General features: G+C 43.8%; 1 protein-coding gene across 3 annotated transcripts in view; it reads left to right on the top strand.

The window, feature by feature from the left end:
• The first annotated feature begins 200 nt into the window (after window positions 1–200).
• INPP4B (inositol polyphosphate-4-phosphatase type II B) overlaps window positions 201–24,572 on the top strand; it is a 339,838-nt gene continuing 315,466 nt past the window's right edge. For 2 of the 3 annotated variants that reach the window (XM_068154053.1, XM_068154052.1), the window contains exon 1: window positions 492–573. The gene's annotated coding sequence lies outside the window, so the exon portion shown is untranslated. Of the gene's footprint in view, window positions 574–24,572 lie in introns of all 3 variants that reach the window. The other variant, XM_068154054.1, reaches the window with a different exon arrangement.

The raw sequence follows: 24,572 nt of genomic DNA, 5'->3' as shown, positions 1-24,572 counted from the left end.
AACCCCCGGCGTTCGGCAGAGGCGGCCGCGGAGACCGGGCTCCCTCTGGGCGGCAGGAGGTGAACGGCAAGCGGCGGCTTCTCCCTCCCACACCCCAGTGTCGGTCTCGCCTCCTCCAGCAGCAGCAGTAGCGGGTCACCTCTGCGCGCCTGAGCCGAGCCGTGTTGCGCTGCCTGCCGGCCGCAGGGCTGCTAGAGAGGCGGCGAAAAGCAGCTCGTCGCTCCCCCCCATCGCCGCGGGCTCAGGGGCGCTACCTGCGGGGCCACCATCGGGCTGCGGTGACATTGGGAGGAGACTCGTCCGAGGGCGGCGCCGGGGGGGACAGGAGCCGCTGTGCCCGGGGACAGCGCCAGCCGCAACTCGCCCTCACTGGGGCGAGCGGGCTGGGCTCTGGCTGCTCGGCGCGGCTGCCGGGGCGCTCAGCCCTTCATTTCCTTTCGCCGTCGTGTTGTTGGAAGCTCGGGACTATAAATAGCAGCCTCGCCAGACACCGAGCGACACACGCACACACACCGGAGAAAAGTGCCGCGCTGGTCGCGCTGCCGGGCGGTCGACCGCCCAGCCGCCAGCCAGGTAACAGCCGCTCGGGGCGGGCAGGGGCTGGCGGGCAGCCGGGGTGCGTTCTGCGGGCGAGGGTTTTGTTTCCTTGTTTCCCCGCTGGCTCCGGCGCGTCAGGAGAGATTAAAAGCTGGGAATCGGTTCTGCCAAAGTCCCTCCCTTTTATTCCCTTATCAAGTTTCTTAAGGTTACAGCCCGCAGGGCGTGCACAGCTCTGGCAGGAGGTGAAGGCGCTCTCGTCGAGGGCCACCGCAGCTCGGTGATCGGTTCCGGCAGGCTGCGCTCCGGCCGGGGCTGCACTGGGGGCTGCGCGCTGGGGGCTGTGACCCGGCCGGGGGCGCGCAGAGACCCGGGCTGCCGGGGCATCCTCCAGCTGAGACCCCCAGAGCGGTTCTCCCGTTCCCTCCGCTCTCCGCGCCGGCGGCGTTGCCTGCCCGGGAGCCTTATCGCTGGGCTGTGCCCCGCGCCGCTGCAGCCGTGGCTCCTCTGAAGGGGCCTTAGGCAGGGAGGAGGGGGTTTGAAGATCTTATTTGTAGCCGTTTTCTGTCGTGTTGAAAAGTTGCGCCTCACTTGACAGATGAGGCGGGTAGCAGGCTCCGAAGGTCCCCCTAAGGGGTTAATTTGGTAGAGTAATTCCCCCTCCCCATCGTGCAAATAACAGCGTCTGCTGAGGGGTGATGGACGTTATAAGAAAGGTATTAAATACAAATAAGTTGAGCAAAGTTGTAACTTGAAATTGTAGCAGCCGGGAGGGGGAGGATGGAGTGTGTGTGTTGATATTTAATTTCTGGACTGTGATCAAGTCGAGCTCTCTTTTCCTTTCCCCCAAATGACAGCTTTTGAAGCATGGATGTTAGCTTGTGTTTCTTATCTGGTCCCCAGAGCTAACCCGGTGCCTTGTCTGAAATAAAAACGTTAGGATGAAGTCTTCAGGAGCTGTGTTTTCATCTGCTGCATAATTGTGTTTTCATTTCTTTTCCTTGCCAGATGAAATTTACTTGTTTATTTACCCTTTAATGATGTGTTAAAATAGATCTACTAAAATCAGGCCATAGAAATGCCATTTAAATCTGGCTTTTAATCTCGAAAACAAGACTGATTTTCAGTCTTCACTGGTTTACAGCCATCCTTTATATTTAAAGGCTGTCTACATGGCAAGAGTGATAGGGGGAAATGTCTGTTTCTTGGTCTGTATCAAAACAAGGGTTTATGTCAATAAATGGTTACTAACAGAAGTTCTTATATTCAGATAAAGACTGCTATCATGCTTGTAAGTACTTTAAAAAGCAGTGTTCCAGTATTCTATTTATATTTTTTTTAGTTTTTATTTTCAATATGATTTTTATTTTCCGTGATTAAATCTTGAGCTACCTTGAAAGCCCTGTGATATCTTAGAGGTTTGGTCCTTTGAACCTGTATATTGGATTTGGTTTGTGCTTGTAAGTCCTCATTACTGTAACTATCCATGCAGGACTGAATGCTGTTTACTTCACACATTCTGATAATTCCACTGAAATTAAGATACAAGTCACAAAATTCATATAAGCAGAAATTAGTCCTTTGAGACTTTTACAGCCCTGATAACATTAGTGGGAGCATGAGGCTGTGTTACTACTTCAGATCCCTGGTTTTGCTTTTTTCCCCTCTGCTTTCTGACAGTTTTCTACAATGGTCAAGATAAGATTGTATTTTTTTAGAAGTATTTATTTAAATAAAGCAGTTCTTTTCCCAGCTCTCTTGGACCACCTAAAGCTTCAGTTCTCAATGGGTTCTTCATACCTTGCAAGATACTGCTCTTTGAATCTGTTTGTTTGCTTGTTTGTTTCCCTGGAGAGGCTTATCTGTGAGTCTGCCTTAGTTGTTTTTGATCACAGAATTCTGGTTTCCTCAGGCTAAGGTATATAAGTTTGAGCAGGTGTATCCAGCTATCTCCTACAGATCCTTCTTTATGACTCTCTCTTTATCTTCTGGTCTGACCTGATGATTTCACAACATTAGGTGAGGGTTTAGTGAATCAAAATGCATGCATGAGTAATACTCTGCTTAGTACATGGAAGTCTACTGTACAGTAAGTAGACCTTTCCCCAAAAAACACAAACCAAACCACCAACCAAAAACCCCAGAAGTAGATCTGCCTGAAGTATTGAAGTCAGCCTGAGGAGGGTAAAGACTGGGGAAGTGTGGAGGCTGTGCAGGTGAAGTAATTGTTCAAATAGGCCTAGGCCTAAATTCACTCTGAATTTTGAGGAAAAGTAGTGGGATTGATATGTCTGCTGAATTATTTAGCATGTTATGGATATATATTTTTAGCATATGACTTCTGCAGAGAAATATGAACTCAATACTTTTTGGATTTATGTCATGGATTTACAGGAGAGAGCAAGATAGTTTGCTGGGAGAGACAAACTGAAAGGCAGACAATTACTCCCAACACTAACATTTCTTCACAATTCATGACAAGTTGAGCTAGCATTCTTAAACACTTGGGCAGTTAGCTATGTCTCTCTCCCTAATTTATATTTGAATGTTTTTTCATATATGCCAAATGCTCTGACTGATGAAAATTGTGCAGAAGGGCTACTTTTGTTTGGCTTGTTAAATCTTTTGTGCTGCATTAATATTTTATTGTTACCGTTGATGAATGGCGAATGTTACTCATCACACTTCTGAGGAAGGAATCATTCTCCCCAAGTAGCCTGGGGTGATATAAATCAAATTCAACAAAATAATTTCCCTTTTTTATTTTTTAACATGAAAAATCTAATTTCAGATGTCAAAATGCAGGACTGAAATGTTATTGAGAGTTGCCAGTCCTGGCCTCATCAAGCCTTTAGTCTTGCCTACTGCTTTAAAAGACCTCCCCACACTTGCAGATTTTGCCTACAAATCTGGCAGTCTTGCTGCAGTTAATACCAGATTCTTCATCTCATGCTATAGGAGGAGTCACAGTTGATATGGTTCTTGCAGCCCTTAAGAATCTTACTATTTTTCAGAGGAATGTCTAACTCTTTCTTAAACCCACTAGATAAAGATCTGGCCAGATAGCATATCACTCTCTCCTGTTGTGGATAGTTATTTGCTGCAGAAAATTTGAGGCAGACCTTGAAAGGCTGGCTGGATTGTGCAAGGTTTTAGTGCAGTGCTGGACTTCAGCTCAGAGATGTCTTCACAGTGATAGAGGATTTTAATTACAAAGACTTGTCTTCTTGATACAAATCCCATGCTGGCAATTCTAAAAAGAAGTTGAGATTGGTGAATTTCAGTTTCCTGCTGTTTGGAAGGCCATGTCAACTGAATCGAACTGCTCATTGAATATTATGAAGCAAATCCCGTATACATTAATGATGGAGGATACTTTATCTCCCCCATAATCTCCAAAGGTAGATTTAGTTAATTTGTCAAGTTCAGTAGCAGATTATTTCAGGGAAGAGTTGTTTCCCCTTTGCTTTCTTACTTCTTCTGTTACCTAAGTTAAGTCAAGATGGGTAGAATCTCAAACAGCAAATCAGATTTCTACAATGCATCCTACTATGAGAATTGCTGCTAGGTGATGGGGTCCCTCATCTGTCTTCCAGGTCTTGTGCATCTTCTTGGCAAGGTATGCTGTGTTAACATATTGAAAAGTGAGTTGGGCAAGGTATGCTGTTTTAACATATTGAAAAGTGAGTTGGGCATCCTATGCTGTATGTGGTACAGTTACTAATTTGTCTTTTAAGAGGGAGTGTATAGAACAAACTGTGTTCACTTGCTCTGTAGGGTTTTCAAGTTCCCAGTGACAAAGTTTGCATACATGTCTCAGGAATGGTTTTTATATTGTTTGATGTCAGTATCTTTAGTGGGACTATTTAGAAATGTAGAATTATTTCTGTTTCTAAGGTGGTTTACATCCAAGTTCTGTAGGATTTCCACCCTTCTGAATCCAGAGGAGACTGGGCAGGACAATTCTGTTCACAGTAGTTTCAACTCTGTAGCTGCACAGGAGATTTAATGTTGCTTTCCATAGATTAGGATGCTAATAGGCTTTTTGCCTCAGTCTGGCAAACTAAGCCTCTTCTTCCTGTTTGTCAGTGAATTTGCCCCATAGGTTCCTTTAGAGATATATATATATATATATTTAATTTAATGAACACAAGGAGGACAACACAAGCTGCAGGTGCTTACTTGACATAGTAGGGTGTCAGAGTTGTTAAACGCGATGCTGTTTATCAAGTCAATTTCTTTGGCAGCCTGAGTTTCTGCTTTGCTCACACTGCTTTGTGCATGGCTTTGAAACTCTAACCTGTCTGTGATTTTTTGGTGGATGCTTTTAGTTTTGTTGTCTGTCCTGTTTCTATGAAATTTCACTCTATGCTATGACCTTAAGTACCGTAGTAAAGTCAGTCTGGGCTGTTTGTCTAGGGAACATTTTTGCCTAAATATATACATAACTAACTCCTGTTTGTGTAAATTTCTTTAATTCTGTTAGCTGTACTCTCATCAATAGGAGCTCAGTGCTGTCCTGGTTTAACTGGGACAGAATCTCAGTCCAACCATTGGCTGCAGGTCATTAGCAGCTTTGAGTCAGACAGGACAGTTGACCTGAGTTGGCTAGAGGTGTATTCTAGCCCATAAATATCACACTCAGTAGAAAGGGGGAAGTTTGCTGAGGAGAGGGGAGCCTTTTTGCTAGAGCCTCCAGCTTCGAGCTGCCTCCTTCTCTTCCTTTTGCTCTTGAGGCCTGCTTGTACTTTTACAGGGCTGAGTATAACTTTATATTCTTTATATTTGTGTTGAAGTTAGTTTTGCTATTTCATTAGCTCTGTTTTCATTTGAACCCATGGACCTTGTCTCTTTTTGCTGATCCTCCTCTGCTGGGGAGGGGTCATTGGGTGATAGAGCAACTGCTATTTAATTTAGATCTTAATATGGACTAATCTTAGATGCTTGCTGTAAAACCACTAATTTGGCAACTAGAGTGAAATGTCTTAATATGAGGCACTAAAAAGAATCTAGTTTTTATTGTAATTGTAAGAGGTGGATGTACAAAGGCCAATAAAGAGGGAGAAGGTCTTGGGGGAAATAAGCTTTTATTGGGTTTGGACAGCTTTTCAGTTCTTGGTATTGCTTGTTTGTAAACTGTAAGCATATTACAGCAATGCTGGTAAGATGCACTGAACCTTGGGTGCATACTTCTGTTAGAAGAATGACTCAAACCCATGAAAATGGGCATGAAATTCTAGGCACTAAACGTGACTTTTGGTGTCTCGTGTGTTTACTGCTGCACAAATGGAGCACTAAGCAGAACCCATCAACACTTTGGCGTTGTCCAGTCTTCGTTACAGCAGTAGTGGCTAAAGAAAAGAGGTGTGGGTAGAACCGAGTTTTATCAGATCCAATGAATTTCTCTGCCATAGTGACACAGTTTTGGAGCGAATCTGTTTCATGGGTTATTCCAGTTTGTGCAGTAAATGGGAGCAGGATTTGGTACACAGAGTAGGAGACGCTCCCTTTGACGTTCAGAGTAACGTCAGGCAGCTATTTTTGCAGTTTTTAAAAATACACTCCCAATTGATGAGGAGAGCTTTAATTTTTCAAATTAATAACCTAGAAGTTGGGATGTGTGTGGAAACTGCCATTTTGCCTTAGCCAAGTAAGTGTGTGGGTTTGCGCTCTTCTCTATATATACACTTCCCCCCACCCCGCCACCCTTCTCCTTCCAGAAGGCATCTATAGAGCTACACTATATCTGGAATTTGAGTGTTACTGTCGGTCGTGACACACAGTTTGTGTGGCTGTGGTGGAACGGCCGCCTGGCACAGCCCCTCCGTGTTAGCTGGCAGTGACAAAGATGTCAGTGTGGCCTCTGCGGGGAAGCTGATGGGAAAGCAAACTTTCCTGCAGTCCTGCACAACATCCCGTTCCACAGGATCAGTGTCATCAGGCTCATCAACTGATTCTTGACTGGTTAAAGCTTGGAATAAAACTAGAGGGTACAAATGATGAAGAAACACCTGGTTTAACCCCCCCACCCCACCCAACAGCATTGAAATAAACATCCTCATTTTAGACCTGCTGTTGAGAAATGCTATTTAATTTGCTCTGCAGCTTCTATGCAAGCACAGATGCTTCACCTGCATTAATGAGCTTTTCACTTGGTGATTCTACATTAAACATTTTCCCCACTGAATCGTGTCTGATGAATGTTTAGCTACTGAAATAAAAACATGTATTATTCCTAATTGTTCTATATAGGAATTTTTTTTCCCTGCTTTCCCCCTGTTGGTGTCATATAGCTTTAAGTTTTGGTGTTTTGATTCAGGGAACTGGTGTAGTCTTTTCCTTCTAGGAATTGATAGTTTCCAAGTAAATAAAAGTGGTGGCTGTGGAAGGCTTTTTTTTGGTACCCCCGGGTACCTATGGTTGGAGGCGTAGGAATATATGGATGTAGCCTGCACTAGATGGCAGTGTAAAATACAAAGAAGCCTTAACACGCTTGGAATTCTTAGCGAGCCCAGCAGAAGCTGCCAAACTTAGGGCTCAGCTCGCAGATAAGCCTGTTTGTACTGCATGTGCTCCTATTAAATAGGAGGTCACTTCTCTTTCATTATCTAAATTTGTCCTGAATTTACCTTGTTTGAGTGAGAGGGTATGTTTGGGCAGTTGCTGCAAGACAGCTGGCATACTGTGAATTCTGTCTGCAGCTTCATCTTGGTTAGCTGGCTTGTCTTTGTAGTTATTTATTGGTTAGGGAAACCACATGTTATTTTTGACAGTGTTATTTGAGACGTCTGTGTTAAAACTGTAGCACAGAAGCTATCAGCAGATAAAACAAGGATGGATGAGGCTTCATTTTAATAGTTTATAGCTGTGTAATGGCCATTTATCAGTTACACAGGACGATCCTCATATGTATATTTGGGGGTTTTAAAATGAAATAAATGGTGTGTAATTTCCAGGGCAAGTTACTGATGCTAAATTGTACTGCTAGAGTTCATTTTTCATCTCTATACCTTACAGAAAGTGTCTGTCTGAAGTGATCTATGTACAAAGCCAGTTGCTGTGATGTCCATCTTTTTAAAACCAATGCAAAGTATGTGCCTTAAGAAGGCCAAATTCATCTTTGTTATCCAAGTGTTGCAAGGGGGCTTCAGTGAGAATGGGAGTTAGGGTAGTTGTCTGTGAGCCGAGTACATCCTTTGTTGATATACCTTGGAGTGCTTTCAGAGTTTCCCTTTTAGCAGTGTCTGATCAAGGTGGAGAAAATAACATTTACAAGAAACCTTTAAGTCAGATCTGTGACATCAAGATGTGATAGCCTAGAGATAGATTTTCCTACTAAAGCATAAAAAGCAGGAGGGATTAGAGAAGCCAACCTGTAAAGGTTGTGTGCATAGTTAGAACTGCTTTATGTATTTGCAAGGGAAAGCTTTTCATTCTTTGACAAAAATGAAAAGCCTGGCCACAGTATGGTATCCTGGGGTGCCTTAAGAAGAGTGTGTCCAGCAGATCGAGGGAGGTTCTCCTCTCCCTCTACTCTGCCCTAGTGAGAACTGCCCTGGAATATTGCATTCAGTTTTAGGCTCCCCAGTTCAACAGGGACAGGGATCTGCTTGAGAGAGTACAACAGAGGGCTGTGGGGATGATTAGGGGACTGGAGCACTGCCTTAGGAGGAAAGGCTAAGAGACCTGGGGCTTTCTAGTCTGGAGAAGAGAAGATTGAGAGGGAATCTAATAAATGTCTATAAATATCTGAGGGCTGGGTGTCAAGCGGGGGGGGACAGGCTCTGCTCAGTTGCACCCTGTGGTAGGACAAGGGGCAATGGATATAAACTACAGCACAGGAAGTTCCACCTCAACACCTTCAACCTTCTTTACTGTAAAGGTCAGAGATCAGTGGAACAGGCTCCCCAGAAAGGTGTTGGAGTTGCCTTCACTGTAGACTTTCAAGACCTATCTGGATGCATTCCTGTGTGACCTGTGCTGGATTCTATGACTCTGCTCTGGCGGGTGGGGTGGGGGTGGACTTGATGATCTACAGGAGTCCCTTCCAACCTTCCAACCCCTAACATCCTGTGATCCTGTGAATTGCTTCTTTGGAGCTCTGTATTAGAAATAGCGGAGCTGTCTGTGTGTTGGGCTGTAAATGTACTGATTGTGTCAAAGTAAACATGGAACATATGTAGCACTTGGTGCTAAAATGGATCAGTAATCAAGCTGGTGGTAAATTAGCATGCTTAAGGTAGATGCCATGACATGCTGAATGTGTCTGAGGAAAGAATAGTGTGCAAAATCCCAGTTTCTGATAACGACTCAATAATGACTCCTTTTAAGTAGAAGATAGAACAGTACTGTAAAAAATTGGGTGTGTTTAGTGAGAAACCAACACTTCCCCTTCCTTGCATGTCTGTATATTTCCCTCAGAGACCCAGTAAGTAGTATCCCTCCACCTTTCTGCAGTCTTTTGAAAATTTGGCTTTAACTTTTATCATTCATAAATTGCAGCAATGGAATCTTTGTGTTATTTGTCCTTGGCAGCTCAGGATCTTAGTTGTTGTATGAGCTCCACGTATAAGCTGAGGTACCAAGTCTCAGTTTGGAACTTTTTGGCTTGGCATTCACAAATCATTTCTTTTGATTAGTGTTCTTAGTTCAATGGCAAGTCATGGTAACCTTGCACAAAAGAAGTTTATTCCAAACAAAAGCTTATGAATTCAGACATTAATATGAATAGAAGTCATCCTACAACTTGCAGCTGAAGAGTGATCTGAAGATGTGTGGGAACCTGACAGAGCAGATCCCTGATAAAAGTGTAGTGGGAAGTCACTGACTGACACAGAAGCAGGATTGAATGGCAGTTTATTTTAGACCCACATAAAAAGTATTCCCGAAATAAACTGACTGATACAGTGTCCAATGCTCTTGCCTTCAACCACTGCCATGGGAAAGTGAAATCCCTTTCTTCTGTTTCTTTCTTTCTTCTTTTTTTCTTCTTTCCTTCTCTTTTTTTCCCCTCTTTCCCCTCAGACTGGAGGTGAGTCACCCTCTTTCCTGATAATCTGTTCAGTGAAGGAATTGTTCTTAAGGTCCAACCTAAACCTCCCCAGTCACAACTTTGAGGCTCTTTCCTCTTGTCATGTTGATGTTACCTGGGAGAAGAGACCCATACACACCCGCCTCCAACCTCCTTTCAAAAGCCTTAACCTCTTCCCTCAGCCTCATTTTCTCCAGGCCAAACAAACCCAGTTCCCTCAGCTACTCCTAAGACCTCTTCTCCAGACCCTTCACCAGCTTCCTTGCCCTTCTTTGGACAGAGTCCAAACATACCACGATTGCTTCGATATTACCATGAGAGCATACATTTATAATAATGATTTAAAATACCTATCTCAGCACTTGCTCAACTTGTTGATAAGCTTGCTAATGAAGTGTCCTAGAGTTATCTATGAATCTTAATTAACGTTAAGAGAATGCAGGAAAACTGTACTCTTCTTTCTTCCAAAGCAAAACTGCAGTTACTCATTTTCAGTGCGCTGAAATTACCTGAACAATCAATTTTGGTATGTTACAATAGAATGACATGCTTAGACATTTTGCCTGAAGCAATGGTCTATTTTTTTTTACTCCTCTGTCTGATCTAGCTCATCAAAACACCATAGTGCAGGTAAAGTGGAATTTTACCTGAGGTTTGTGGCCACTTCTTTTTGTAAATGCAAAATTAATGGATAGCTTTGTCCTCATGAACTGTTACAGCTGGGAGGGATAGGAATAAATAAACCACCCCAAAACATATGCATGTTTTGCCTATTTTAAATCAAAGAGCAATGAATCTCTAGCTTATGTCTGTGGGAATTTGTGTTCCTGCCAGATACACTCTGAGTTCAGAAAAACATCAGCTTTGAGAGTCTGGTTTTGTGTTCTGCAAGGGCAATGTCTCCCAGTCTAGTCTGAAGGTTAATGTAGAAATATGTCTACAAAAATGAAATTAAGAGGTGTGAGAATACTGAAAAGAGAGCAGAAGATGTATTTTTAAGTCATTTAAAAAGACAATACCAGCCTGTCAGTTCTGCCCTTAGTTTTTCATTTCTGTGTTTGAAGCAGTGTTGCAGCTTTACATCTGGATGATTTGTTAGCTCTGCTGCAGTAAATAATTCAAAAGTGCCTTTGTTGTAGAGTCAGCAGTGCCACATATCTCTCACCTCCCCTAAGTGATGGGAGCAGATTCTGACCCCATTTGCAGTGCTCTAAGTTTACTGAGGCTCAAGGAAGCACTCTAAGATCTTAGCTTTTTCCGGAAAGATTTTCTTAGATCGCTTTAAAATTATTTAAAAGGCAGTTGATTTTGAAAATGCACAGAAGAAGCAATCTAGGGAGATACAAAAGTGCTGGTAATTTGGAAGAAAGTATAGGTCCCATCTTGACAACACTCGTGCTGAGGCTCAGATTTGCATTTAGGTCAAATATGCTGATACTTTGAACAGGGAATGCAAAATGAGTCTTTGTCAGAATGGCAGTGAGAAGCTGGAGGAGAGCTAGTGTCTGCAGAGCAGGGAACCTCTGGGGAGTCATACAAACATCAGGGCTTGTAGAAATTTTCCTACCAGATGGGAAATGAAGGATATGCCATCAGCAGTCTCAGTGTTGCAGCTTTCTTGAGTCTTTAACAGTGAAGTTAAGTCTCTGTGTCCTTGGCCACTTTCCATCTTACCTCTAAGGTTGTTTTGTCCCTGTTCATGTTCTGAGAACTTCTGTGTATATGAGGAGGTGATGAGCTGACTCCCTCCTTAATGTTCACTTGTGAGACTGACTCTCTTTGTGAGGCAGGAGTGTGAAAGGGTGCATCTGAGTCACAGAAAGCATCAGAATCTTTAGTATCTGTAATTTGAAGTTGTGAATATCTTGATGAAACATTTCTGGTTCTCTTTTACTGTTTGTGTTAGCCTTGACAATGTGCCCTGTCCTTTGTCTTTCCTGTTGTTCATACAACGCAAGGCACAGAAATTATGTATTTCTGTTTCCTTTTTCTTTTGCCTGCCTGGCATGATGTTCTGACCTCACAAGGTCTCTAGTGCCTCCTTTCTAGACACCCTACGGTAAGCTTCAGATCAGGACACCCTGTGGTAAGCTTTCACCATACACAGGGACCTTATCAGGCTTGAGAAGATTGGGCCAGTGTGAGCGTGATGGAGTTCAAAGACCAAGTGTAATATCCTACACCAGAGTCAGAGCAATCCCTAGTACTGGGACAGACTGGGAGATGGAACAGATGGAGACCAGCTCTGCTGAGAAGGACTTGGGCATATTGGTGGCTGAAAAAGTAGAAATGAGTTGTGAATGTGTGCTTGCAGCCCAGAAACCGGATTGTATTCTGGTCTGCATCCAGCTTTGGAGTCCTCAGCAAAAGAAAGACAGACCTGTTGGAGTGTGTCGAGAGGAGGGCCACAAAAATGGTCAGAGGGCTGAACCACGTCTCATGTGAGGAAAGGCTGAGAGTTGTAGTTGTTCAGTCTGGGGAGACCTTTCATTACTTGTAAGAAGAGGCTTTAGAACAAGGACAGAGAAAGACTTTTCACCAGGGCCTGTAGTGACCAGACAAGGGATAATGGCTTTCAACTTAAAGAGGCTAGGTTTAGATTAGATATAAGGAAGAAATTGGTGAGAAACTGGAAGAGGTTGCTCAGAGGAGTTGTGTGGATGTCCCATCGATGCAAGCGTACAAGGTCAGGTTCGACAGGACTGTGAGTAAACTGATCTAGTGAAAGATGTCCCTGCCTGTGGCAGGGGTTTGGACCTAGATGATCCTTAGTGATCTCTTCTAACCCAAACCACTGGTGATTTTGTGGTCAGGATTTGCTTTTCAAACTGTCCCATAGTATTAGTCTTGATGGTTATTTGGAAAATAAAAACTTGAGTTTGTACTAATTTGTTCATCATTTATAGTTTAGTTTCAATTTCTATTGAGGATGTAATTTAAGTTTTATACACAGAACTTCTGTTAGTCAAGCAGGTCATGGCCTGAAGTAAATCTGTTCTCATACACTGATGAACAGCCAGGTTGTTGTTGTTGAATGAAAGGTGCATATTTTTTGGAACTCAATAAGAAGCTTTCAGTATGCCTGTGTCCATTAATAAGGAAAACCTCTAAAGTCTCTTGTCAGACTACAGTTGTCCTCTTATGACAGTCAATGGTACTGTTTTTTTCTTTCTTCCTATGTGGTTATCTTTCAGCTTGTTCTATTTCTGTCCACATAGTGGTGTTCCCATTCTGGCCCAGTGAAGGATATTCATACCTTTCAGATCTAGTTCTTATCATACCCAGATTACTAATGGAATCAGACAGTGTAAGCCAGGACCTAGTGCTGAGGTGGGAGGTGCATGTAACTTGCCATGCTCTTCTCAGTAGAATTTCTTCTTGCATCTGACAGATGATTCAACCAAAGGAGTAAACAAAACTCAGATCCTGTAATATCTGTAGGTAGTAGGTGTCTGTAAAGGTCATGGGCAGCAGTGGCTCAGGTAAGGGAAAATAAACAATTTGTGCTGTATTTAAAATAGAATAGAGTAAACCAAGCTGGAAGAGACTTTCGAGATCATCAAGTCCAACCTATCATCCAACACCATCTAATCAACTAAAATAAACACTGCCTTAGTCCATCAACTTCAAAGTCACAATATGTGAAGCAAGGGATACCAAAGTATGAGTTCCTAAGATTGAACAGAGACAAACAGATCATTCTTTTTGTTCGCTGTGCCACACACACAAAAGAAATACCTTAAAAGAATTAGCAGGCAAGGAGGAGATAATTAAGCCATCAAACACAGGGAATGTCATGGCCATTGTGGGTAAACAACTCTGGCTGTTCCAGGGGAGGGACCAACTTAATTAAAAAAAATTTATCTAATTTAGTTAACCCATTTGTCAAAGAAATACTTTAGAAAACCATCAGTGTTTCTGCAGACATTGGCACTTAGCCTGTAAGGGCAGCATTTGAGAGAAAGAGCTTTTGAAACTTTCTTTGGAATTGCTTTAAAAACAAACAGTGTGGTACAAAAAAGTTGATTTTTTTTTTTCTTGTTCTGGTGCTGGTTGCCTGAGAGAAAAGACCAACCCCCTCCTGGCTACAACCTCCCTTCAGGTAGTTGTGGAGAGCAATAAGGTCTCCCCTGAGCCTCCTCTTCTCAGTATCACAGTATCACAGTATGACTAAGGTTGGAAGAGATCCTGAGGATCATCAAGTCCAACCTGTCACCACAGACCTCATGACTAAACCATGGCACCAAGTGCCACGTCCAATCTCCTCTTGAACACCTCAAGGGATGGTGACTCCACCACCTCCCTGGGCAGCACATTCCAATGACGAACGACTCGCTCCGTGAAGAACTTTCTCCTCACCTTGAGTCTAAACCTCCCCTGGCGCAGCTTGAGACTGTGTCCTCTTGTTCTGGTGCTGGTTGCCTGGGAGAAGAGACCAACCCCTTCCTGGCTACAACCGCCTTTCAGGTAGTTGTAGAGGGCAATGAGGTCTTCCCTGAGCCTCTTCTTCTCCAGGCTAAACAATCCCAGCTCCCTCAGCCTCTCCTCATAGGGCTTGTGCTCAAGACCTCTCCCCAGCCTCCTTGCCCTTCTCTGGACACGTTCAAGTGTCTCAATGTCTTTCTTAAACTGAGGGGCCCAGAACTGGACACAGTACTCAAGGTGTAGCCTAACCAATGCAGAGTACTGGGCACAATGACTTCCCTGCTCCTGCTGGCCACACTGTTCTTGCTTGGATGTGGCACTTGGTGCCATGGTTTAGTCATGGGGGCTGTGGTGACAGGTTGGACTTGATGATCTTTGAGGTCTCTTCCAACCTTGGTGATTCTGTGATTCTTTACCTTCAATCCTAACTGCCTTTTGTAAATAAGAGGAAACAGGAATTGCATTATCTTCTGTTTACTGGAAGATAAATGTCTTATGACGTTTCTGTGAGTATTCACGGGGTGCTCCACAGGTATCCATACACCTTTCAGCTGCTTGTGATGCTGTGTAGCTAATTAAAATTCATGGGTTTTCTCACTTCTATCAATGAGTCTGATAAGGCTTTTTTCCTTTGAGGAAAAACATATTTTATCTCACTTATGGATAATGGTAATTTTAATGAGATATTGCCTGTTAGAAATATGCTGAGGTATTTAAAAATTAAGGAGAGAAACCCCCCCCCACAACAATGAAAAGCTCATTTGTATTAATTTATTTAGTTAAAGCAGCCAGTGGAGGTTGTTTTAAATACTTTTGTTTTTTCTTTTTAATTGGCCTAGGAAAAAAGAATAGTAAACAAGCCAACATACAGCATGTAAACCTACTAAAAGATCCCTGAACAATGTTGGTTCATAGTGAAGATATAAATAACTTTGCAATTGACAGAATAAAGGCAGCTAGACATTCGAGAATCACAAAGCTGACTTGTATTAGCATGCCAAAGAACAAATCCCAAGTGACATGGAAAATTGCATTGTTGTTCAAGAAGCATTACATAAACTGCAGTGCTGTGTTGGAGCAGGGGGGTTGGTTTAGACAACTGTAAAGCCAACAGTTTGGAAGTTTGAAAGAGCCTTGGTGTGTATCTTGTGTGATTTGAAATGACATTTAACAAGTCCAAGTGCCCGGTGCTGCACTTTGGCCACAGCAATCCCATGCAGAGCTACAGGCTGGGGTCAGAGTGGCTGAGAGCTCCCAAACAGAGAGGGACCTGGGGGTGCTGATTGACAGCTGCCTGAATATGAGCCAGCAGTGTGCCCAGGTGGCCAAGAGGGCCAACGGCATCCTGGCCTGCATTAGGAATAGTGTGGCCAGCAGGAGCAGGGAAGTCATTGTGCCCCTGTACTCTGCATTGGTTAGGCTGCACCTTGAGTACTGTGTCCAGTTCTGGGCCCCTCAGTTTAAGAAGGACATTGAGACACTTGAATGTGTCCAGAGAAGGGCAAGGAGGCTGGGGAGAGGCCTTGAACACAAGCCCTATGAGGAGGGGCTGAGGGAGCTGGGATTGTTTAGCCTGGAGAAGAGGAGGCTCAGGGGTGACCTCATTGCTCTCTACAACTACCTGAAAGGTGGTTGTAGCTGGGAAGGGGTTGGCCTCTTCTCCCAGGCAACCAGCACCAGAACAAGGGGACACAGTCTCAAGCTGCGCCAGGGGAGGTTTATACTCGAGGTGAGGAGGAAGTTCTTCACCGAGCGAGTCATTCGGCATTGGAATGTGCTGCCCAGGGAGGTGGTGGAGTCGCCGTCCCTGGAGGTGTTCAAGAGGGGATTGGACGTGGCACTTGGAGCCATGGTCTAGTCATGAGATCTGTGTTGATAGGTTGGACTTGATGATCCTCGGGATCTCTTCCAACCTGAGTTATACTGTGATACTGTGATACTGTGGGTGGCTCTTAAATGCTGGACAACCAATGTTGAGAAGGAGAAGACCACTTATTTTTATGAAGGGAAGAAATGTGGAGGTGTTTGTGGTGTTTTGGTTTTGGTTCTTAATAAATTTACAGTAGAAAAGTTTGAGAATATGTTTTTTGCCACATTTCCCCTCAATTCCCATGACAGAGGCTTCTGTTCCCCAAGCTGGAGAGCTGGGCCCCAGTGAACCTCATGAGGTTTCAGTAGGAGCAAGTGCAGGGTTGTGCACCTGGGCTGGAACAATCCTTGCTGTCAATACAGATTGGGAGATGAGGTGATAGAAAGCAGCCCTGAAGGAAAGGACTTGGGGGTGCTGATGGATGAGAAGCTGGACATGAGCAGGCAGTGTGAGCTTGCAGCACAGAAGGACAATCAAATTCCAGGCTGCCTGAAAAGACGTGTTGCCAGCAGATCCGGAGGTGATTCTACCAGTTTGCTCTGGTGAGACCTCACCCGGAGTGCTGAATACAGGTCTGGAGCCCTCAATATTGGAAGGACATGGACCTGATGGAGTGAGTTTAGAGGAGGGCCACAAGAATGATCAGGGGGTTGGAGTACCTCTGCTATGAGCACAGGCTGAGGGAGCTGGGGGTGTTCAGCCTGGAGGAGACTCCCAGGGGACCTAATAGCAGTCTTCCAGTACCTGGAAGGCAGCCTACATGAAGGATGGAGAGAGACTGTTTACAAAGGCCTGCAGTGACAGGGCAAGGGGCAATGGCTTTAAGCTGGGAAGAGCAGATTTAGATTGGATGTTAGGAGCAAATTCTTTGCTATGAGGGTAGTGGAACACTGGAACAGGTTGTCTGGGGAGGTGGTTGAAGCCCCTTCCCTGGAGATATTCAAGGTGAGGTTTGATGAAGGCCTGGGCAGCCTGGTCTGGTTGGGAGTGTCCCTGCTGACTGCAGGGAAGTGAGACTAGAGGTGTCTTCTGGCCCAGACTATTCTATGATAAACTGAAGGTGTTGCAAAATGATCATGATTTCTTTTTCTTTCCCCCTCACTAGCTCCCATGGTATCTGTTCTCCTCAAAACTCCACTGGGAATAAGAGCTTTAATCAAAAGACAAGATAACCTGGACAGTATTACTGTGATTTTTTTTCCCACATTTTATCCAGGGATTTGGCTATCAGATTCAGAGTGACCTGTTAAGTATTGGTCATTCCTGTCCTTACCAGTTTACATCTCATAACATAACATATATGTGCTTTAGGTTATGGTATCAAGGTAGACATCCTCCCTCTGGAATTTACTGTTTAAAATAGGTAGGGTTGAGGAATAAGAAATGACGAGAGCATCAGTTGGGAAATTTGCTCCTCATGTGTTAAAAACAGGAAATAAGGTGAGGGGAGCTGTCAAAGCTCTGGATACAGAGTACATTAGCAGTAGGTGTGATTCCAGATCCAGGACTTCAATATTCACAATATATTCAAACAAGTAAATAGATAAATCATTAAAAACAATGTTATGCTCTTGCCAGTCAACACTTGTCTCTGAGTGATCATTGGCACTACATCATCAAGCAATCAGGCAGATGCTATTTGCACCTGGTCCTGCAGTTCTTGGTGGTGTGGATGCTGTCGTGGCTTGCGAGCTGTGACTTGTCTGTTATGGCGCCATGGTGGCTGCAGTGTTACCAGCTGAACATGCTCATTAGCACATGGGGAGTGTATGGAAATGGCAATGAATGAACTGCCCAGGGAAGCTCTCAATTGCTCAAGTCAGGGTGAGTGTGTGAGCTTGAGGCTGGACTAACTGGAGCTGCCAAACTAGAACTTCAGAATGATTGCTAACATAAACATGGAGAATGAATCAATGCAACACTTGCAGCCTTCTGCTTGGAATCCCATTTTAACTTGTACTTGGTTTCCCAAATTGTTATGGAATATGTGATGTGGTTTAAGCAAATAGCAGCATTATTCCATAAATTACTGGTGTTCTTACTGGTCTGTGTGGATACATTGGTCACTGTTTTACTGTAGTTGGGGGAAAAGCTAGAACTGAATATATAAGTGTGCATAAATGAACATATATAAAGCTCAGTGCCAGGAGGGCAGCCAGGGAAGAAAATGTAGGCATGCCAGAGGTACCTGTGAAACCAAAAGGAAGAGATCTTCATTCTCCAAAGAATCTGCTGCTGCTATGCTTACACTAAATTAACAGTTTGTAAGAAGCTTTCCTGTTGTGTCTGGTTGTGCTGCTGCCTTGTGCCTCTCTGCCATCATTTTGAGTCAGAATGTGTGCATGTGTGTCCCTTCTAGCTCATTGGGGCAGTGATTCTGGGTAATAGCAACTACTTTCAACTTCAAGTTCATATTATTACAGGGCATAGTTGCCTACTAGAGCTCTTTGCAAGTCATTTTCCAAATCTTGCTTTTAGTTGTGGATTTAATATTTGAAATGTGAGGATACTTAATGTTAAGGGTAATATTAAGGAACATTAATGTTTAATTCAGTGTCATGAGAAATAGCTTACAGTCATTTTTACAGAAGAGATAGCTAAGATAGCTCTCATAGTTCCTTTGGAATTTTGGTGCTTATTAATCACTCTTTGCTTAAGGGATAAGGCATAAAATCTTCCTTTGTATGAGTCTGCCAGAAGTTAGATTACATTGGGACTAAATAAACACTAAGTTGGAAGGAATTTAGATTAAGATCCATATTTGTAGCTTAAAAATTTATTTTTAAACCTTAATCCTGCAAAAGAAAGCTGAAAGTTTTCGTCTGTGTCAGCACTGCAGTAAACTCTTGGTAGGCTCAGTTCATTCTTCTGTGCTGGCTTGTCTCTGGCACTTGATGTTTTACTGCTCTGGTCTTCATTCATGGAAGTACGTAAGTAGAAGCAGGACACAAGGCAAGAGTTGTCTCCTCAGACATTGAGACTCTTGAACGTGTCCAGAGGAGGGCAACAAAGCTGGGGAGGGGTTTGGAGTACAAGCCCTATGAGGAGAGGCTGAGGGAGCTGGGATTGTTTAGCCTGGAGAAGAGAAGGCTCAGGGAAGACCTTATTGCTTTCTACAACTACCTGAAGGGAAGTTGTAGCCAGGAGGGAGTTGGTCTCTTCTCCCAGGCAACCAGCACCAGAACAAGAGGACACAGTCTCAAGCTGTGCCAGGGGAATTTTAGGCTCGAGGTGTGTAATGGGTTGGGGCAGACCCCCCTCCCCACCACGCGCAGAAATAACGACTCAGACAAACAGATTGCAAAAGTGATGGAAAGTTTAAATAGAATGGTGAGTGCGTGCAGAGAACTAGAGATACAGTGACGAGAGAAAAGAACCCAAAACAGACCCAGAGAAACCCATCCCTACCTGGGGGTACACCCGAGACCCCCAGGGCTCCCTCTTCCCCCTCCCATTGCTAGGCTAGTCTCAGCTGGCCAGATCTGAGACTGCCCATCCCCCCGCGGCCTTGGGCCTAGCCAGGCCCAAAGCCAGGAGATCTCTCCCCCAGTTACCGACTGACGGAGGAGGAAGAAAAGAGGAAGTGCCAGACCCCGCCACGAAACTTATAGTGGTGCAAGGGATCATGGTAGGAAATAACCTAATTTCCTGTGTCCACCCACTGGGCTGGATTTCTGGACACAGGAAACAGCCCTGTAGCAGAGGGCACCCAGCCCAAACTACGACAAGGTGAGAAGAAAGTTCTTCACTGAGAGAGTCATTCGCCATTGGAATGGGCTGCCCAGGGAGGTGGTGGAGTCACCATCCCTGGAGGTGTTCAAGAGGGGATTGGACATGTCACTTGATGCCATGATTTAGTCATGGGTGGTGACAGGTTTAGTCTGTGGTGACAGGTTGGATTTGATGATCTTTGAGGTCTCTTCCAACCTTGGTGATTCTGTGATGCTGTGATATATGCTTGTAAGAATGTCACTCTGCAGGGCAGTTTGATCGTAGTTGATCACTTACCTGGAGCAGAGGGTTCAGGTCAGACCAGGAAATTAATTTTAGTTAATTTCTTAATAACTTTAGTTTTAAACCTGCATCCTTATTAAAACCAGGGCACATTAGTGATTTTGTCAAAAGTCTTGCTGTGACTGGTTTAAAAACCTTTGTTCTGAAGAACTTTTGGTAAGATTTCTTCTGGTGCCTCTGAGCCTCCATCCTAAAAGGTGCAGGGGTATCTTCTGCTCTTAGCTGCTTCCCAGCCCAGTTTTCCTGTTCCTCAGCTTAGTTGCAAAACAGTATCATGAAAACTCCACAATTACCTGGTTATGACTAGGTAGCTTTATACTAAAATACATTCAACCTTTCTTTTCCTTGTTCTTTGCCTTTGAAAGTTGTAGTGTTCTGTCAGTCTGAAGTGTGATGATGTTCCTTATACTGAATGCTGGAGGATGAAATCTGTTCAACACAGAGGTGTAGAGCTTCTGCTAGAATTTTTTTTGGTTTTAATGCAATACATGAAACTATTTAAGAGCATTTTAGGTACAGTTTGCAGGGACTTTCTGCCTCTGTAATGGAATAAAGACCACGTTGATCTGGGGAAGACTTGGAAGTTGTGGTTTTCCTAGAGGAAGCTTATATTGGAAATGGTGGAAGCCTAGCTTTATGGGAAGAGAGACTAGGTGATTTCTTTAATGAAAACCAGGGATAATTGATGTAGGAGGTAGGTATGAAAGACCAGTGTGAGAGTATTTCACTAAGGATGAAAAGAAGGGGCACCAACAGCATGGAAATAGAGTTATGGAGAGAGCCTGAAGGAAAACATGTGAATCTGGAGGTGAGTGATAGTGTCTTTGTTTGTTTTGCTGTCTTCATAGTATCATAGAATCAGTCAGGATTGGAAGGGACCACAAGGATCATCTAGTTCCAACCCCCCTGCCATGGGCAGGGACATCCCACACTAGATCAGGCTGGCCAGAGCCTCATCCAGCCTGGGCTTAAACACCTCCAGGGACGGTGTCCCAACATTTTTTCCTTCCTCGGTTTTTGAGGCTGCTTGCCTGACAAATTCTGTTCAGTGATGAGAAAAAGAGGATGAAAGTTTGAAGTGTAGTTGTGTGGGTCATTTTAGACTAAGGAAACCAAATGAAAAGAAACAAAAGTTTATCTAAACTGTCTCATTATGTGCATTGTCTCCTGGTTTTGGTGGTGATAGCAGGGCAGCAGCTAATGAGCTGATTGCACAAACCTTTGGGCAGTTTGAGAAGCTCTTAGTCCAGAAAGATGAGAAATGACAGAATTGCTGGAAGAAGAAGGGAAAAGATGACATTTCTGTTTTTCTCCTAGTTTCTGCCTTTGTTTTTCTTTATAAAACTTAAGTATGACTGCCTTCAGGGCATGACACAGAGCTGGTGTCTTTTGTTTGGTGGTTGTGGTTGTTTTTTTAAGACCCAAAGAAAACCCCTTCTCAATTACATGCCAAAAAGTAGTCCTTTGTTTCCAAATTGCATTCCTATGCAGATATGACATTCAAATACAAACCACTGAATTTTTTCCATGTCCTTTACCCATAAAATGCAGTTTGTTTGGGGTAATCAACACATAAATTGCCTGGCGTCTATCAACAATCTTGTGCATGCCACAATTAAAATGCTAATTAAAAATAAATCCAGTCACCCTTTTCCACCTAAAGAGAGTGGGGAGTGATGGCAGGTTTTTTTCCATCCAACACAAAAATAAATCATTTTAATTAAGCAACCTTAATCTGTAAAACTAAGGCTGGTTTCTTATCCTACCGGGACAGGAAGACTGGTTGTACGGCACTTGGATAGTATCATAGTATAGTATCATAGCATCAGTCAGGGTTGGAAGGGACCACAAGGATCATCTAGTTTCAACCCCCCTGCCATGGCCAGGGACACCCCACACTAGATCAGGCTGGCCAGAGCCTCAGCCAGCCTGGGCTTAAACACCTCCAGGGATGGGGCCCCAACCACCTCCCTGGCCAACACATTCCAGGATTTCACCACTCTCATGGTGAAGAACTTCCTCCTCACCTGCAGCCTGAATCTCCCCACTTCCAGCTTCATTCCATTCCCCCTAGTCCTATCACTACCTGAGATCCTGAGCAGTCCCTCCCCAGCCTTCCTGTAGGCCCCCTTCAGATACTGGAAGGCCACAATGAGGTCACCTCGGAGCCTTCTCTTCTGCAGACTGAACAGCCCCAACTCCTTCAGTCTGTCCTCGCAGGAGAGGTGCTCCAGCCCTCTGATCATCCTCATGGCCCTTCTCTGGACACCTTCCAGCACCCCTAGATCCCTCTTGTAATAGGGGTTCCAGAACTGGACACAGTACTCCAGGTGGGGTCTCACCAGGGCTGAGTAGCAGCCGTGTTGTGGTATATAATTTGCTAGATGAGAGAAAGCTTTATTCCATGAGCAGATGAAGATTTTACTGTTGGAGAGTATCACAAGGCTTGGAAGTGTACATTGTAGGTAGTCAGGAAATGAAAGATAATCTAATGATAGTCACTGACTTTTTTTCCCTAAATGAAGGTTGGTTGCCATGTTTTCCCCCACTCTAAATATACTGGACTGGAAGCTAGACTGTACTGGATTCACCTAGTTTGGGTCCAGTAACCCACTGCCTGGAGAAGATGCTAAGTTGTTATTTGTAGTATTTTCTCTCCTTTTGTCACTTCTTGCCACAGACAGAAAGAGAAAGACAGAAGAGCATCCAAAGCCTTTCCAAGCAGTGTTGAGTTTCAATGTATGAAATAAGTGACAGGAGTATTCTGTATTCAGCTGTGTAGTTACTGTGCTGGATGACTTGTCACCCAGGAAAGTTTCCTGAAAGCTGGAACTGATGCATAATTAAGTGGAGAGAAGAAGGAAAAACAAAACAACAAACCACAAAACCCCCTATCAAAAAAAACAAACACCCTAACAACCAACCAAAATAAAAGTAAAAATCCAGTAAGCTGCTACTGGCTGTAGTGCTGAGCTAGAATCTGTGTGCATCTGCCAGCAGCTGCTGGTGGGCTTCACTCAAAACCTAATTTAGCAGACCCAACAAAGGAAAGGGGGCAGGATTAATATCATGGAATGAAGACTTCTGATTACATACAGGCAAATGATACTTTTCTAGGCGAATGATCCGGGCATCAAAATGTGGAGTTGTGTTTTTTTCTAACCACTTTTCACTGTGGTTTTCTTATTTTAAATATGCAAATTAGCAGTCAAATCTATTAATTGTTCTATCAGCAACCATGGAAATAAAATGGGAGAGAATGCAGCTGTCAGCAGGAGCTGTGCTCATGCAATGCTGGTAAAATTTGACCTCAAGCTAGGCCTCCTTTTATTTCCTTTCCTATGGATAAGGGATTTGATGGAATCATTTTGGTATGATAGCATTTCAAAGTGTTGACATCTATTTAAGTGGACACAGACTGCATGCTTCAATCTTTGCTTAGCCTTTCATTTAACCTGAAGACTCATAAATGCAAGCAAAATAAATGAACACAGGACGCAGTAAAATCATCCTGAGTGATGCCTGCCATGTCAGAAAAAAAAAGCAAATCAACTGCCAGATAATATCTGAGCTAAAGGAGGCAACCTTAGTTCTTGCCAAGAAAAGTAGAATCCTAGAATGGTTTGGTTTGGAAAGGAGCTAAATCAGCCCTGCAATCTCCTGAGCAAAGACCTTTTCCCTGCTTAGAGAAAGGTGTCTCCTGTTTGGTGGCAACAGCCCTGGTGTTGTGTAGGCCATACCATAGCCAAAGAACCTAAATTTGTGGCAGTGACACCAGCCTTGTATTAATGGACTGGATTTGATTGTTCATTCCAGTGTCACTGCCTCTGACTGGAAGAACCTGTGCCCCAGAATCTCTCACCATTCGTCCCAAGACCCTAAAGTATCTTTTAATTGCTCATGGACTAGTAGTCATTGCTTGCTTTCCGTCTACATGGAAGATCAGTAGTGGGTAATAGTCCAAGGACTGCATCAGGCTAGGAAGTTTCCTAGTGATGTCCCTAGCCTGGGCTCCAGGGAGACAGCCCTATGAGAAGGGCCTGCTTGATACATTGGACCCTCTGTTCCTCTCAGAAGGGAGTCACCTATGACTATAAATTCTTTTTTTTTCTCTTTTTATGACCACAGAAGTGTCAGCTTAGAATGATGGTTTAACTGCAGCCTTAGGACAGAATTCACATATAAAGGACTTCATACCTAAGCCTTACTCAGCAAGATTCCTGGCAAATCCAAATTAATCCATGAGCTTTTCTCAAATCTCTAACTATACTTTCAAGCAGCACTTAAATTGCTCTCTCTCCTCTCTGCTTGGGCCATGGCCTTCCCAGCCCCTTTGCCCACCTTCCACTGCTGCAGGGCACAGCTCCAGTGGCTGTAGTTGTCTGTAGGGCCAGCAAGAAAGATGGATTGTGGAAGTTATCTAGTTTAAAACCAATGCTTGAAAACAAATAGCAGAAGATTAAGCCAGACTTCCAAAACCCTACTGAAAGGTGACTGCATTGTTAGTGTTTCAAAGACATTCAGCTGCACAGAAATGACTTCATATGTGACAGACTTGGTAGAGTGGGCAAAAGGGCTGGACATGATGATCTTGAAGGTCCTTTCTGGCCTGGATGATTCTATGAATTCAGCCACTGTTATGACACCCTGGTTTCACAGCAGGTGGTCTCCAACTAAATATTAGCATTTCAGCCA

This window comes from Melanerpes formicivorus, unplaced genomic scaffold, assembly GCF_026170545.1.
Source record: "Melanerpes formicivorus ecotype bairdi unplaced genomic scaffold, bMelFor1.0.p_v2 SCAF_27, whole genome shotgun sequence".
In the NCBI taxonomy this organism is placed as follows: Eukaryota; Metazoa; Chordata; class Aves; order Piciformes; family Picidae; genus Melanerpes; species Melanerpes formicivorus.
Note: the sequence above shows the minus strand (reverse complement) of the source record. Positions and strands in the feature narration are given on the sequence as shown.